Genomic DNA, 16,321 nt, shown 5'->3' with positions numbered 1-16,321 from the left:
GAGCCGTGTTGATGTGGTGTCCTGGTGCATCCGTCTTGGTGAGCCTGCGTGTTTAGTCCTTCGTTTCCTTCTGTCCTGACAGGTTTTTTGGTTTCCGTGGGGTGAACATCCTTGGGGCTATTGTTTAGTTGTAGTTTAGTGAGATGGGGTGTTGTGCTTCCTGCTGTGTATTGGTGGATGGTGTGTAGTGATGAAACATTCTGTTTCTCACCGCTGGATTGGGGTTTGCGGTGCAGTGCTTCCGTTCCCTCTATATTTTGTCCTTAGGGCTGTTGGGGATGGTTGTAATTAAGGCCATGGTCCTCTTGATGATTCGTCATAGTGTTTCTGTCTTTGTCTTGCTATATGTACTGTTTTTGGTCATATTGCGGCTGTCTCCCGTTTGGTTGTTTAGTATGTCTTGGGATATTTACCTTGGCTTATCCCCATTGATTGGTCGGTGTGTATCAGGGTCTCTCTGCGTTCATTGATGATTTAGTTGTGCGTGTGCCCCATTGGCCGGTCTTTCTAGCTATGACGTGAAGAGCCAGGTTTTGAGTAATTTCCTGAATAATAGGTGGTTTCTTGTGTTACGTATGTATTTTGGAAGGTTGTTCCAGGTTTTCGGGGCTTGGTGAGAGAAGGAGGATCCTCCGAGTTTTCTTTTGTTGTAGGGCATTGGTTCCAGGCGGATGTCCATGCTTGATCTGAGCGTTCTTCTCGGTTGATGTGGGCGCAGTTTGTCTCTTAGGAACTCAGTGCCTTTATTGTGTACTGCTCTGTGTGTAATGCACATTGTTTAGAATTGTATTTGTTGTTTTATTGGTAGCCAATGTAGTGTTTTCAGTGCTGGTGCGGTGTGTTCTCTTCAGGGTAGTTTCAGAAGTAGTCTGGCTGCCACGTTTTGAATGTGTTGTAGTTTTTTTAAGAGTCGTTCAGGCATGCCTAGGTATAAGCTATTGCCGAAGTCTACTTTGGACATGACGAGGGGGAGGATGGTGGTTGTTTTGTTGGTGAATGATAGGAACGGTAAGATCCTCTTTGCCGCTCACAGGAGGAAGAAGCATTTCTTGAGGAGAGTGTTTATTTGTGGCTCTAGCGTGAGATTATTGTCCATCAGAATCCCCAGGTTTTTTACAATCGGCAAAGGTGCTGGGGTTGTCTCGAGTTCCCTTGGTTAAGGGATGAATTGGCTTTCTCCTCCATTTTTTGTGACAATCATTATTTCGGTTTTGTCTGGGTTGATTTTGAGGGATTTGGAGTTCATCCAGAGGAATACATTGGGGAGGCAGTTTTCTAGCGTTGAGTTTATTTCCGGGTTGTCTTGTATTTTGAAGATTATTTGTGTATCGTCAGCATAGTTGTAGCAGGTGAGGCCATGGCTTTTGATGATTCTGATAAGTAGATACAGGTAGATGTTGACAAGTAGCGGGGAGAAGGATGATCCTTGTGGTACTCCACAGGTGGAATCTCTTGGGCTTGATTTGAAGGTTTCGTCCATGCGGTTTCCGTTCTGTTTGTTAGGAAGGATTTGATCCATAGTAGGGTGGTGTCTGTTATTCCAAGTCCTTCTAATCTCGTTATGAGGGTGTCATGGTCGACTGTATCGAATGCTGCCAATAGGTCTAGGAGTATCAAGGCAGTGCTGTAGTCCGAGTCTGTGTTGATTTTTAGTTCGTCCCATATTGAGAGTTGGGCTGATTCTGTACCTCTCAGTGGTCTGAAGCCAACTTGTGCCTGGTCTAGTAGGCCATGCTCTTTTATAAACTCTTGGGTTGTTTTGTATATGTACGTTTCCAGCAGCTTGGCTGTATATGGGATGTTGGAGATGGGTCTGTATTTGGAGAGGTCTTCTACATTTCCCACTGCATCTTTGAGTAGTGGCCTGAGGTATGCAGTTTTGAAGGCTTGTGGCACTTTCCCAGTTGCAATAGAATGGTTGAAGACGTTCCAGTGATATTCCATGGGCATTCCTTGTTTGAGAATCAATTTGTATATGTATGGTGGGCAGGGGGCTTTGGGGGACCGTGAGTTATTGTTTTCGTTCACCAGTTTGATGAATGTCTCCACTGATATTTCTGGAAAGCTTTGTAGTTTGTTTGGGTGCTCCTCCTGGGTGTAGGTGGGGGTTGTGGTCAGATCAGACGGTCTGCTTTGTATGGTTTGTCGGATGTTGGTGATTTTGTTTTGAAGTGGTCTGCAAGGTCATTGCAACGTTTCGTGGACAGAATTGGTTTGTTGTTACATCCTGGAGGATTTTTTATTTCGTTTATGATTTTGAAGAGTTCTTTTTGGGTGTTTGGTACTTTGAAGATTCGGTTGTCGTAGTGTTTCCTCTTTGCTTTTTGAATTTCCTTTTTGCATGCCGGGTAGTGTTGTAGGAATTTCAGTTTGTTTGCTGCGTCGTTTTGTTTTCTCCAATCAAGTACTAGTCTTCGGTTTTTCCTTTTCATGGTGCTTAGTAGTGGGGAGAACCATTTTGCCATTGACCGTTTATTAGAAGAAGCAAAAGGTTTTTCTTTGGCGATGTTGTCTATAGTAGTTATAATCCAGGAGTGCGGCAGGGTTACCTTTTTCTCCAGGGCATCTTCTTCCATGAATGATGGGTCTGGTTTGCTTAGCTCCAGGAGCTCATTCAGGTTGGAGTTTTCTGATGGTTCTCCAGTTTCTTTTCATGGTGTTCATTGTTTTGTCCGGTTGACTGTTTGTTGGGGTGGTATTTTTGATCACGGAGGGGATGATGAGGTGGTCGCTCCATGGTATTTGAATTGGGGGTGCCGTGGTAAGGAGTAGTTTCTTCGCGAAGATTGCGTCAAGTGTATGCCCTGCCGAGTGGGTTGCTCCTTTGACTAGTTGTTGTAGGTTCATTGCTGCTAGTTGGCTAGTTAGTGATTTTTGTATGGTCGTGGTTTCTCCTTTGAACCAGATGTTGAAGTCTCCGAGGACTATCAGGTGATTGTGTTTGATGGCGAGGATGGTGATTGCTTCTGTGAAGGCATCTACGAAGGTTGCATCGTAGGTCGGTGGTCTGTATATTAGTATGAATTTAAGGTTTATTTCGGGGCTTACTGCTAGACTTATGATTAGGGATTCACATTTATCCATGTTTAGTGGGTTTTTCCAATTTGATATCCAGGTGTTCCTTGTGAATGATGGCCAGCCCTCCCCCTCTTTTGGTTTTTCTGTTTGCTTGGACGCATTTGAAGTATTCAGGCAGGCAGTTGTTGAGGGTGATCTTGTAGTTGTCATCTAGCCAAGTTTCTGTTACAAACAGGATGTCGATCCCTCCGTCGCAGAGCAGATCATATATCTCTGTGGCATGTTTGGACATTGACCTTGCATTGGTGAGGTTGCAGTGGATCTTTTTGGTGAGGCTTTGCTTGTTGGATGTTCCTTGTTTTGGTTTGTGGTTGTTTGCTTTCGGTGCATCGTTGTTAGCGTTGATTGGGGGTGGATGAGGATCCGCAAAGGCAGCATTTTCATTGTAGGACAGCTTATGAGGATCAGCGAAGGCCGCATCATCATTGAAGCGGTTTGTTAGATTGAAAACTAGGCTGTTCAGTGGTGTTGCTTCTCTGTTTGTGTTGGTTAGGTGAAGGCTTCTTCATTGAATTGGTCAGTTAGGTTCATGTTTGGGTTGTTGGTTATCTGGTCATTATGTCCTGTATGGCACGGGTGTTGAGGGTGTCCTTCTGTTCTTGTGATGTATGGGGTGATGCGGTCGGACTCTAGTCCCATTCTTCTTGGGTGCTCCTGTCTTTTTCCTGGTTGTTTCGGGCTGTTCTTTGTGTGTCTTGGTATCTCTGTGGCTTTGGGGTGTCCTGGTTCTGGGGTTGTTGCAAGGTATGGTGTGAGATATTGGAATTTTTCCCTTTGGAATTTTGTCCTGGTCGTTTTGGTTTTTGGCGTTGTGTTTCCTCTATTTGCAGTTGTTGCTTCGGTGGTTGGTCGGATGTGTGCGTCTGTGTCCAGTGCCGCCTTGGCTTGTGCTCTTTCTCTGTGTCCCTTTCTGATCCGGGGAATTTTGGTGCTCAGTGCGGAGGTGCCGGTAGAGTGTTTGGCTGATGTGTCTTGTGATGGGAGTGCTGGTATTTCTTCTTGCGTTGGTAGGCTTGGTTTTTTTTTTGTGCTGTCTGTTCTTCGGATGGGTTGCTTGTGTATCCTCGGAGCGCTGTCCGGTGGGGTTGTGGTGCTGGGCGTACCGTTGTCGGGGATTTTAGTTCAAAGTTCAATGCTGTCTATGTAAGTCTCTCGGAAAAGGTGGGGGTGGTAGAACTATACTATCACGGTCAGGTCCTCACTAGGAGTCTGTTAAGGTAGTTGAGCTAAGTTAGTGCTTGAGACTAAGTCTGACTATGTTCTAGAGTATTGTATGGTGGGAGGGACTCTCAAGGAGTATTGTAAAAGTTGCAATGTGAATTTGGGAGCAGAACCCCTGCTAATTTTGGGAGACCTATATAGTAGGAGAGAGGCCTATCAATGCAGTCTGAATATCACACAATGCAATATGGGGACCACACTCGTGCTAAGTTTGGGAGACCTGCACTGTGGGAAAGAGGCCCATCAATGCGTTCCGAACATCACACAATGCAACCCGGGGACAGAGCCCCCGCTAGTCTTGGGCAACCTGTATAGTGGGAAAGAGCCCTATCAATGCAATCTCAATATCATACAATACAATTTGGGGATAGAACTCCTGATAAAATTTGGGAGACCTGTATAGTGGGAGAGAGGCCTATCAATGCGATCTGAATATCACACAATGCAATTTTGGGTACTGAACCCCTGCTAAGTTTGGGAAACCTGTGTATTGCAATCTGAATATCATACTATACAATTTGGGGACAGAACCCTGGTAAATTTGGGGGACCTGTATAGTGGGAGAGAGGCCTATCAATGCAATCTATATAACGTACAATACGATTTGTTAGCAGAAACCCTGCTAAATTTGGGAGAACTGTGTAGTGGGAGAGAGGCCTATCAATGCAATCTGAATATCATGCAATACGATTTGGGAGCAGAAACCCTGCTAAATTTGGGAGACCTGTGTATTGGGATAGAGGCCTATGAGTGCAATCTGAATATCATACAATACAATATGGGAATGGAAACCCTGCTAAATTTGGAGACCTCTGTGTTGGGAGAGGGGCCTATCAATGCAATCTGAATGTCATACAATACAGTTTGGGGACAGAACCCCTGATACATTTGAGAGACCTGTATAGTGGGAGAGAGGCCTAACAATGCAATGTGAATATCATACAATACAACGTGGACAGAACCCCTGATACATTTGGGAGACCTGTATAGTGGGAGAGAGGCCTAACAATGTAATCTGAATATCATACAATACAACTTGGGAACAGAAAGCCTGCTGAATTTGGGAGACCTGTGTATTGGGAGAGAAGCATATCAATGCAATCTGAGTGTCATACAATACAATTTAGGGGACGGAACCCCTGATAAATTTGGAAAACCTGTATAGTGAGAGAGGCCTATCAATGCAATCTGAATACCATACAATGCAGATTGGGGACATAACCCCTGCTAAATGTGGGGGACCTGTATAGTGGGAGAGAGGCCTGACAATGCAATCTGAATATCATATAATACAATTTTGGAGCAGAAACCCTGCTAAATTTGGGAGACCTGTATAGTGGGAGAGAGGCCTATCAATGCAATCTGAGTATCATACAATACAACTTGGGAACAGAAAGCCTGCTGAATTTGGGCGACCTGTGTATTTGGAGGAAGTTCTATCAATGCAATTTGAATGTCATACAATACATTTAGGGGACAGAACCCCTGATAAATTGGGAGACCTGTATAGTGGGAGAGAGGCCTATCAATGCAATCTGGGTATCATACAGTATAATTTGGGGACAAAACCCTGCTAAATCTGGGAGACTTGTGTATTGGGAAAGAGGCCTATCAATGCAATCAGAATATCATACAATACAATTTGGGAAACCTGTGTATTGAGTGAGGGGTCCACGGCCAGCGGGTCAGGTGAGTATCATATGTCTAGAGGGTGTAGGGGGAATAATACTCTTTTATGTCGGTTTGTTAAGAGGCTAGGATTATAGGGTAGAGTGATTGATCTACTCCTAACCCATGCCTCTCCTACCTTACTGGTCCTTGTAGTTGATGGTTGACAGCTGGCCACTGGCTTCCCCTACGGACTCCTACTGACACTTCCTGAAGCCGCCTCCGTTGGAGCTGCCCTTGGTCTTGGGGCCCTTAGCCGCAGGGGCTGCCATGGGGAGGCAGTGATAAGGGCTGAGAGGACCAGAGAGAGGGGTGCTGGGCGGGTCGGGAGGCAGGAGGAAAACACGAAAATGGGGATTGGACACAGGGGGTGGGGAGAGGGGCTGCAGGCAGCAGCAGCGCTGGAGCGCTTATGCAGGCAAAGAAAGTAAAATACTACGGGCCCAGGGGGCTCTCTGGATGCGGCCGCACTCACCTGCCTCTGGTGGAAAGAGGTGGGCGGTGTCACCTGCGGCTCGCTAGGCCTGGGGGCCTGGGCAGATCAGCCAATCAGGCAGAGTGGGAGGGTTGGGAGGCGGGAGGAAGACAAGGAAATGGGGATTGGAAACAGGGGGTGGGGAGAGGGACTGCTGGCAGCAGTGGCGCTGGAGCGCTAGTGCAGGCAAAGAAAGAGAAATACTACAGGCCTAGGGGGCTCTCTGGATGCGGCCACACTCACCTCCCTCTGGTGGAAAGTGGCGGGCGGCGTCACCCGCGGCTTGCTCGGCCTGGGGGCCTGGGCAGAACAGCCAATCAGGGGAGTGGGAGGGTCAGGAGGCGGGAGGAAGACAAGGAAATGGGGATTGGAAACAGGGGGTGGGGAGAGGGGCTGCGGGCAGCAGCGGCGCTGGAGCGCTAGTGCAGGCAAAGAAAGAGAAATACTACGGGCCCAGGGGGCTCTCTGGATGCATCCACACTCACCTGCCTATGGTGGAAAGAGGCGGGTGGCGTCACCCACGGCTCGCTCGGCCTGGGGGCCTAGGCAGATCAGCCAATCAGGGGGAGTGGGAGGGTCAGGAGGCGGGAGGAAGACAAGGACATGGGGATTGGAAACAGGGGGTGGGGAGAGGGGCTGCGGGCAGCAATGGCGCTGTAGCGCTAGTGCAAGCACAGAAATAGAAATACTACAGGCCCAGGGGGCTCTCTGGATGCGGCCGCACTCACCTGCTTCTGGTGGATAGAGGCGGCTGGCGTCACCCGCGGCTCGCTAGGCCTGGGGGCCTGGGCAGATCAGCTAATCAGGGGTTGGGAGGATCAGGAGGCTGGAGGAAAACAAGGAAATGGGGATTGAAAACAGGGGGTGGGGAGAGGGGCTGTGGGCAGCAGCGGCACTGGAGCGCTAGTGTAGGCAAAGAAAGAGAAATACTACGGGCCCAGGGGCCCTCTGGATGCAGCCACACTCACCTGCCTGTGGTGGAAAGAGGCGGGCGGCGTCACCCACGGCTCGCTAGGCCTGGTAGCCTCGGCAAATCAGCCAATCAGTGGGGGTGGGAGGGTCAGGAGGTGGGAGGAAAACAAGGAAATGGGGATTGGAAACAGGGGGTGGGGAGAGGGGCTGCGGGCAGCAGCGGCGCTGGAACGCTAGTGAAGGCAAAGAAAGAGAAATACTACGGGACCAGGGGGCTCTCTGGATGCGGCCGCACTCACCTGCCTCTGGTGGAAAATATGAATTACTTTCTAGGAAAGGCTCATACTATCCATATTCCCATCAGAGGCACCAGCCTACTCACACTAAAAGACTCATTGTTTTAACTGGGATTTTGATGTCTAAAGTCTATTTCGATAATCATGCACCTGATGTCAAGGAAAACTGATTAAGAACACTTTTCCTAATATTTAGCTTTGTTTCAAGGTGCACAATTTCGTTGTTGGGGTAATACATGATGCTTGGTCCTAATCTGCCACAAAATAGCATCGGATGCGAAAATAAGGGCCTAAATCTGGAGCTGTTGCAAATTTACAAAAGTGTGATCATATGGGGAAACAACACGTTTCAAAACAGCGCCATAATTTGCAGGAAAACCAAAGTATTGGGAAGACATTGAAGCTGCTACTTTCATTTACTCTTCAAAGTCCCACCCTTGCAGTGCAGCAATGGTCCTAGTGACCCCCACATCCACATATCTACCATTATGAGTATATTGGGCAACCATTTGAACAGTGCTGCAACAAAAAAGATGCAAAAACGGCTGAATGGAATGTGGTGGGAACCTTTGTCTCTGTGTCTTTTGAGTGGCACAAGTGGCACACCATATGACAACTATACAAAACGCTGGAGTAATTACTTGTAATATTGAAGAGTAAGCACATGTTTTGTTCAAAACCTTAATGCTTTGCATTGTCAATTTTATTGTTTAAACTGAGGTTTGGCATTTTACTCTGGTACATAGTACTTGGTAAAGAAAACACTGTTAGATGCTGCCAAATGGATTCGTCTACAAATGATAAAAAAAATAAAAAAAACTATTCTTCATTGCCTCATTTCAACACTAATGAAAGTGCAGTCAGGGAACTGTGGGTTCAGCAACATTTTAATTAAATGTAGAAATGTGCTTTTAATTTGCCGATTTGGCAACGGGCTGTGTTACGCACGATGACACAAATGCAAAATCTTGGTGCACATTTTGGAGGGGGCTTCCAGGATACATGCCTGTCACTCTGAGTAACACCCTCAGAATGGTGCTAAAAGAATTGTGCAGCAAGTTAGCCCCATGTTCACACAGTATTTGCAGTGGACTTAAAAACGGGAACATGTCATATGGTTTGTCTGAATCGAACTCTGAATTTGCAGGAACAGTGGTTTTAACCTCCTATTCTCAACATTGTGGGCCTCTTTACAACTCCGGCGGTAGCCATGCTGGTAAAACCGGCAGGCTGCCGCTGGAGTTGTGATTTTTTCCGGCGCCTGGCTCCACTGAAACACTAGGGGATTACAACTCTGGTGTTCCTGGAAGTCAGGCACCAGAAAAATGTAAATCCCCAATCCCATTTGAGTCCCAGAGGACTCAATGGGAAGACGGATGACGGAAGCACTGGCACCATTAATCCCGGAAAGTCTGCGGGTGGATGCCGTCCCGCCCGCCAGGTCAGACCTGGTGGGAGGGACGACAGCTGCCTGCAGATTCACAGTGTGCCGGTCCGGTAACAACAGTGCTGGTAAGCTTACTGGCACTGTTGTTACCAGACTTGCATGCTCGTAATGAGGCTCACTGTCTATGGGTGTGTGTGTGTGTGTCAGTGCCATATTTTTAATTTTGTATGTATTTGTTTATTTATTTATATTTTCATTCATTTGGGGTTTGTGGCGCTATGCTGCAATGCAGTCTTTATGTTAGGCCGTATAGTTATTTATTTTGAGCTCCATTGTTTAAACTCATGTTGGATTTTCGTTGCCAGCAAATCTGATAGCACTGAAGGGTATTAAATACATGATGACAGTGTTTTTTGCATTGTTTTGGACGTTTACTTCCAAGAAAGATCTACTGGCTTATTGTGATTGTTGGTTGAGTTCTGTACATGTCAACACATACCTGTAAATGGTCAGAACACTTCGTAATCAACTTCACAATAGACAATACTAGCACAGACCACACTACTCCCAAAAAACCAGACACCTTTGAAACCAGAAACATTAAAAAGCTCTCACCTGACAACCTCACCCCAGCCCTGAATGCAGCATTAGCCAACATGGTACGACATACCAATAACCCTGCCTAGCTAGCAGAACAATACCAACAAATCCTTACCCACACCATTGATCTACTTGCTCCCATTACCACCAAAACCCATAGACCCAACAAACGATCCTTCTTTTGGTTTAATGAGGAATTAGTGTCCCTGAGACATATAAAAAGATCATTCGAACACCTCCACAAGAAAAACAACACCCCAGAATAAGCATTAGCCTTTGATGAAGCCAATAAAAAATACAAAACAGCAATAATCACCCAAAAAGCTAATGCTTTCAACCTTCGTATTACCAATGCGTCCTCAGACAGCAATCCTTAGAGAGCTTGAAAACCCTTGTCAAACTACAGCACCTACCAAAGCTAGAAAAGACTGATGCACCAGCATTCGAAATGCCCTATCATCCAAAATCCTACTGCTGCAAAATAAAATCTATAGTAAAGAAACACTCCAAGCAGACAAAACTCCACCCATCATAGCAGTGACCCCAATGAACACCACTCTTGGCCCCCCATTTCAATTCACTCCAGTTTCTCACAAAGCAGTGCTAGACACCATAACTAAACTCAAAGCCCCCAACTGTAAAGAAGACCAATTCCTTTCCCACCTAGTGAAACTCTGCACCCCCACCCTAACGCCGATCATCAGCGAATTTGTTAACACCTCATTCCTCACTAACACAGTCCCCACTAGCATCAAAAAAGCTTGGGTGACACCCCTTCTAAAAAACCAACCTTGGATCCAACTATACCCACTAACTACCGACCCATTACAACTGTCCCAGTTCTCCTAAAAATAATCAATAAAATAGCCTTTTCCCAAATACAAAACCATCTAGAACACTACCAACTGCTAGGGGACTGACAGTCAGGTTTACGCCCTAACCGTAGCACAGAGACAGTCCTTCTTGATTTGAAGATCCAAATGGATGCCACCAGAGAAGCAGGTAAACTCTGCCTACTAATGCTTCTGGATCTCTCAGCGGCCTTTGATTTGGTCGGCCATGACAAACTCTGTAATACACTAGCTAACAATTTCAACCTTAGAACGCCACTGACTGGATCAAATCATTCTTGGCAGATAGGACTTCTAGAGTATCCATCGGCAAAGAATCAGCAGACCCTGTCCCAGTCCCTGCAGGCGTTCTGCAAGGCTCTTGCCTATCCCCCGCACTGTATAATGCCTACACTAAGTTTCTATTCGCAGCCTTGGATGCCATGGGTGTCATCTACAGCAACTTTGCTGATGACACCCAGATCCTCATCCCACTTACAGGTAACTACGAACAAAACTTACTATTGGTCAACCAAATCTACTCTCTCATACAAAACTGGATGTTCAACTATAGCCTCTGTCTCAACGACGACAAAACAGAGCTCCTCAAATTAGGTTCCTCCACCAAAATTGACGCCCTCGAGCCTGTCTTTAAATCATTCATCATTGATGGCACCACGATCCCCGTACTCAAACAAGTCAAGACTCTGGGCGTTTACTTAGATGTCACCTTAACTATGTCAAAACAAGTAAACACACTAGCCTCATCCACATCTTACACCTCCAAACTCATCACTCTTAGTCGCAAATTCCTCTCAGCCAATAACGGTGTAACACTCGCCAGAGCTCTCATACTCTCCAAGTTGGACTATTGTAACATCCTTTTCCTTGTCACCTCCAAATCCAATTTAGCCAAACTTCTGCAGAACAAAGCCCTCAGAACGGCCCTAGGTGGCATTAAAAAATGTGAACATATCTCCAACATCAGAAGAGAACACCACTGGCTCCCCATCCAAGCCAGAATCCTATTCAAAACCTTGAGCATTACACATAAATGCATGGCCAATAAAGCTCCCAAATACCTCAACAATACATTCACGAAGAAACTCCAGACCAGACTTCTCAGATCCAATAATAACGCATACCTCGAAATCCCAAGATACAAAAGAGCGAATGCGTGGGGGGGGGTAGCAGTTTTAAAATCCTGGCTCCCAGACATTGGAATTCTCTAACCGCTAACATTATGAATGAAACATCTTTCCCAAAATTCAAAAAATCTTTGAAAACTTGGCTATTCAACAAGTACTAACCGAATCTAGAGCACGATCTTGCCCTGACTAGACCATCACCTCCAATTGTACATTTCTGACTGAATTGTATATACTTGACTGTTCCTGTGTGTCTCTGTGTTCACATTTAAGATTGCATTTACCCACTCTCTGTAACTACCCCCGGGTCTGGCCGTCTAACAAATGTAATAAAATAAAATAAATACCATTTCCAAAATCTGACCTAAACTGTCTCTCCTTCATCCTTACATTTTAATCCTTTTACTACTCATAAGCATTTTTTCCAATTTCAAAAGTAAATATATCTGCTTTGTTGTTTTTTACATTTACCTAAAATTATGTATGCTTCAGTGAGTTTGAACAGCATTAGGAGAAATGAAGAACAATGGAAATTACGGTATTTAAAAAAAAAAAAAAAAATATATATATATATATATATATATATATATATATATATATATATATATATATATATATATATATATATCTGATTGCCTACAAAGTAGCATACTGCAACCTACAGATATACTGCATTAAACATATGCCTGACCAAATAAAGGTTTGCAGTGTATACCCGCACAAAGGACGATTGTAATGACCTCATGCGACTGATATCCCCTGAGGAGCTCTCCACACCTGTCATACAACGTGCATCGATCCACCACGACCCTACTTACAAACCTACACGGGTTCAGCTAGTTGCTCGCTAATCGTGACACTCTGGTTCTAAAGTGAAATAGAACGCAGGTTTCAAGGTACATTTTTCAGTAGCTGCCCAAGTAGTCCCCAGCTCTCTCATAGGTCAGGCCGGCACATAGAACCACGATGCTTTTAATTGTCACCTGCAGCTAATGTTTTGTTCCTAGAGCAGATCAAGGCACCGTCCTGTCATGCTAATGCATATCAATTGAGCCAGCATGTGTACACTGTGGGGAAGTAAATCTCCAAATCAGGGCACTTCCTTTCACATTCTTGCTTTGCGGTATTCCTTTGTTCTGAGAACAAAGCAGGTACAAGCATTCCACAAAACTATATGATCGTCTTTTTGTCCGATTGAAGGTATGTATATGTTTACATGTTAAAACCTATAGCCAGGGAATGGGTCACCCAGCCATTACATGCCGGTGGTGCTTGCTTGCAATTGGACAGCATTGCTTCAAACTCCCTTTACCTCACCCTGGAGGAAAATGCTCCATGCATATAGATAGCTCTTTGGCATCCAGTGAGGGATCACGCCTTCACGCTGATACAGCAAGGGCCTTCGCGAATGCGATTCATTAACTGCACATTCGAACAAAATGATGGATTTTTCAGCCAACTTTTTGTCGTGCATGTTATTATTTGCATAATGGATATGGTGGCTGCGGTTTTTGATGTATGAAACTGCCTCTGGCACCGTAAGGTACAACATGGCTCCCCATCGATCACTTGGGGAAGGAGTTCTCACTACCTGTGTTAAGGGAAAAACAACAACTGTCCAGTGCAATAAGAATTACATTAGATACAAATGATGTTTGAACTGGCCCTGCACCCATAGGCTGCATTCTACACGTAGCACATGTGGTGCTAACTCCTCATGTCTATACATATTTTGCTACAATAAAGAAAGAAAAAGAATACAATAGTGACAAATATTCCAGTTCAGATATAGTCTATTAACCTTTTAAAAATGTATCATTTGACGATCACACACAAGGCAATTTAAAGTAGGCTTTCATTCTTCCGTATTCAATGCACCACTTTGGTGGGTGCCCCCTCTTCATTACCGTGAGGTTTGTTTTGGTGTTTTAGGGCCAAAATGGTAGCCTCTGTCACTTCTACGTGTAGTGCACTAGGCAGCTACTAGTAAATGCCTGACTGTAGCATTGGCCTTGATGTACAATGGCAATTTGCTGCATGCAAAACTCCTCCTGGCACTGCTGGTTTTGAAGTGGCGTTCTCAAATACATAGTTAAAATTACCCTCATTAGGAGTTTGGTGTATTCCAGCTGTAAATCCGCCTGAATATCTCCAAACAGAAATACTGTTACTGCCACTTGGTGCGGCATATTTACTGCCGGATTAAAAGTGCTGGGAGGCAGAGTTAGTACCCATTTTTTTAAGTCCGCAGGACTCCATGTGGATTTCAACAGAATTACCGCCGGTGGAAATGTAACCGATTTTGCTTATTTTTCAGTGGAAAGTTGAAGGATTTACCTGCAGAATTCTGCTGGAGGTAAATCATCCACTCTAAGGCAAAACACGGAATATGGTGGAGCAGTAAAAGTGGCAGTAATTCCGTTACTGCCACTTTTTACCTCTCTTCCATAATCAATATGAGGCCTATGTGCCTGCCGAATACACCTTATGAACAATGTATGTCCTGCGAAGCTTCTTACTCATACAAACACACCTTATCAAATTATTTTCTGCTGTGTCAAAACATAGTGGGAAACCATGAACAATAGTGGCAACTTCAAAATGTGTTCTCTCTGAGTCAATATAAGTTCATAGAAGTGATATAATCTTAAAGGTTCTTATAAAGACTTATTTATTTATTTTTTAAACAGTAAGAATGTGGAGCTTCCAAAGTCGACCCAGACAGGCTTGGCTATATAAATGAATTGTAAAACTGAGGTATAATGCATGGGCTTTGTTTGTTTTGTCAAATTATTATTAGAAGTATTAGTATTATTAGTATTAAACAGAGTCAATTCACTTACTCTGAGGGAGTGATGGTCAAGGTACTTGGTGATCCACTAGAAGGAGGTACCTTCTATTCCATCTGAACTTGAATCTTTGTATCAGTGTTTGATGATTGTATAATAGGAAGTTGATAGACCAAGCAGTGCTAGCTGTTAGTCTGAAGGGACTCAAGCCGAGTCCTACCTTATCTTGTTTTACTTCTATACTAGCTATTGCATTCTCCCTTGGTTCTGGTTTCCGAGATCGACAAAAGTGAACAGGACTACCGGATGATATTAGTAGTTTAAATGCCGAGTATCTGAGATCTTTTGCCTTGGAGATAATCTTCCAGATTTTGATTATTAGATTTGTGTAAACCTTGATGGTTTTTAGCTGCATTTTATGTATACTTTTAGGTGTGCAGATTTGTAAAGGTAAGAGCCCGTCTCCCTGACATCCCATGAAGTCCCTTGAGAGCCTTCATCTCTAAGGGCCAACTACAAAATATGACGGCTAATGAAAAGTCTACTAATCTACAAAATCAGTGAGCTCATCTATCCTTAATTCTCCCCAGCAGGGGTTTACCAATTTGCTTATCCAGCTTCTCCATCATTTGAATTCTTGAATTCAGAGTGATACACAGCACAACCCACAGTACTACACTACTGGTAAAACATGCCAGCCCATACACTGGGTAACAATAATGCAAAAGAAATATATCATCTTTGATGGAGCTCACTGCATGCAATTTCCTTTCATTCCCACACATGGCTCCATATACAGATTATGCAATGTGGGAAACAGTGGACAAAACCTTCTGGTTCCTTTCTCAAAATAGCCTTTGTTTGGGGCATTCCCATTTAGCCTTCACATGATATTCCAGATCTGGATACAACTGCAAAGCTCTCTGGACCTTAATGTCACCATCTGCCTTTTCTGCAAACAGGTAGCTTAAAATAATTAAAAGGTATTGTAAGAGAAATGTTCAACATTCTTTGATTTCCTATGTTGTTTGCTATGCTGACTTTACAACATAGACAGGGTAATTCACAGAATTTAGCGCACAAGTGGCGCACACGGCTGGCGCACAGTGTGCGCGTGTGACTTTCTGCGCCAGCCGCGTTTGCTAAAATCCATTTCCACGCACAGCGTATTCATGGATTTTAGCCGCCAAAACCAGCCGTGGCGCAGAGTGGCGCAGCGACGCTGCAGTAGCACCAGTTACGCCCCCAACCCCTCCCCATGTGCCATGCACAGCGCACAAATCCTGTACATGGCGCACAGGCCCCGAACCACGAAAACACCAGTAAAACTCCCTGCGCACCCCTCCGAATACATGTACAACCAGGCGCGGGGAGTATGTTACTGGGGTGAGTGGGAACTATCACACGTGATTGGCCCTGTGCGAGCGGGGTACGTGTGTTACTGGGGTGCACGGGAACTTTCACACGCGATTGGCCCTGTGCGAGTGGGTACGTGTGCTACTGGGGTGCGCGGGAACTTTCACACGCGATTGGCCCTGTGCGAGTGGGTACGTGTGCTACTGGGGTGCGCGGGAACTTTCACACGTGATTGGCCCTGTGCGAGCGGGGTACGTGTGTCCCTGGGGTGCGCGGGAACTTTCACACGCGATTGGCCCTGTGTGAGTGGGGTATGTGTGTTACTGGGGTGCGCGGGAACCTTCACACGCGATTGGCCCTGTGCGAGCGGGGTACGTGTGTTACTGGGGTGAGTGGGAACTATCACACGCGATTGGCCCTGTGCGAGCGGGGTACGTGTGTTACTGGGGTGCACGGGAACTTTCACACGTGATTGGCCCTGTGCAAGCGGGGTACGTGTGTCCCTGGGGTGCGCGGGAACTTTCACACGCATTGGCCCTGTGTGAGTGGGGTATGTGTGTT

This window comes from Ambystoma mexicanum, chromosome 6q (genome assembly GCF_040938575.1).
Source record: "Ambystoma mexicanum isolate Mex_15411 chromosome 6q, UKY_AmexF1_1, whole genome shotgun sequence".
NCBI lineage: Eukaryota > Metazoa > Chordata > Amphibia > Caudata > Ambystomatidae > Ambystoma > Ambystoma mexicanum.
The sequence above is the reverse complement of the archived record's forward strand: the minus strand, read 5'-3'. Positions refer to the sequence as shown.